This window comes from Arachis duranensis, chromosome 3, assembly GCF_000817695.3.
Source record: "Arachis duranensis cultivar V14167 chromosome 3, aradu.V14167.gnm2.J7QH, whole genome shotgun sequence".
Classification (NCBI taxonomy): domain Eukaryota; kingdom Viridiplantae; phylum Streptophyta; class Magnoliopsida; order Fabales; family Fabaceae; genus Arachis; species Arachis duranensis.
In genome coordinates, this window is record NC_029774.3 from 38,109,424 (window position 1) to 38,111,173 (window position 1,750).

Sequence of the window (1,750 nt, forward strand, 5' to 3'; positions counted from 1 at the left end):
TATATTAAAATTATATATTATATATATTGGGACGGATAGGGACGGATACTATCTAAATCCAGTTCCGTTCTGCCCCGCTCAAAAATATGTCCCGATAAAACTGTTCCTGCAGGAATGGTAATTACTCGTTCTGAATGGATAAAGACGGAATGGGTATCCACGAATTCGGATAGTGTTGTTATCGAAGAGTGTTAAGAGCCAGCAAATTTTGCAATTTATAACTATCAATTACTGTCATTAATATTTTTAATAGTGTAAGATTACATCTAATAATATGAAATTACTCACTTGTCTTTTGCCTGTTAAATACTGATCAAATTTTAATAAAAGTATTGATCCCTAAACTTTTTATTTAAGTAATTTACTTTTTTGGATTTGAAATTCAAAATTGGCATATATACGAGGTGTTGTTGCAGTAGTTGGCTAGTGTTAATTATTGTAACTGTTAATTAGTTTTTTAAATTAATTTTTATTTTATATTTAATCCGAAATTTAAAGTTAGTATGCTGATATCATAAAAAAAAATAGTTATATTTATATATTAGTGACTCAAGATCGTGCTTGTTCAGCCACTTTTTTTATTATTTTAAAGAGATTAATTTTTATAATTTTATTTTTAAAATTATAAATTTAATAAAATAATCTAAATATTAAGAATAAAAAAATTTAAAAACAGAAATAAAAATTTTATAAGTTATTCAACTTTTAAAATGTATAAAATATATAAATTTAAATTAAATATTTAAAAATATTTAAAAATATAAACTAATAACTATTGAATAATTTTTAAATTATTTATATCACGAATGTTTAAATTACATATTATTATAAAACATGAGCTGTAAGCAGGGTGAATCCATATGAAGGAAATTAAAATAAATAATCACAATTTGTATTACATTATACATGATACATTTATACGTTAACACACACTCCGCGATCTGAGATGCTTTTCCAGACTTTGATATTCATCAACCGACTTAGGAGTTAGGATAGAAGGGAGTTTGTACTATAAAATGAGCTAGTGTATAAATATAGTCAGATTCTCCTAAAAAACAATGGCAGCAAATAAAAAATTGTTCATATTGTTTTATTATAAGTTGTATATATATAGCCGCAATATAAAAATACTCTGGCCCTGTTGGTGCCTTACTTATAATTTATAGCCGTTACCATGGATTACAAGGTAAGCCATCTCCTCGTGATATAAACATGCTTAATTCAGATGTATTTTTTGGCACTTTTAGGAGTTTTTAAAAATATTTTACTATAATCTTAATTAAAAATTTCAAGGTAATAACTGATTTGTTATTACAGAAAAATTAGGTATACACAAATATATTTAAATCAAGTTTTATCAAAGTGATCGAAAAAATATGTGTCCTTTTTAGTCATTCTTTTTTTTCCCTCTCTTTTTCTCTTTTTATTAGATATATATCTATGCACTTAATAACTTAAACAATTCAGATAAAGTGATTTCACAGTATGATATAATTTGTTTCATATAATCTAATATTGAATTTGATAATTAATATAACACAAATGTAATGAAAGTATTTGTTTGAGTATATCTGTGTATATGACAAATTTTTTTATGTTATATACTTTAATATCCATTTCAATAATTCTTTTTGAAAGACAATGAAATTTTTAATAAAAAGAATTTTTATTTGGTTTTTGATATTTAATTTTGTAAGATTAATTAATTTTTTATTAATAATTTTTTTTAAAACGTGCTTATATGACATAT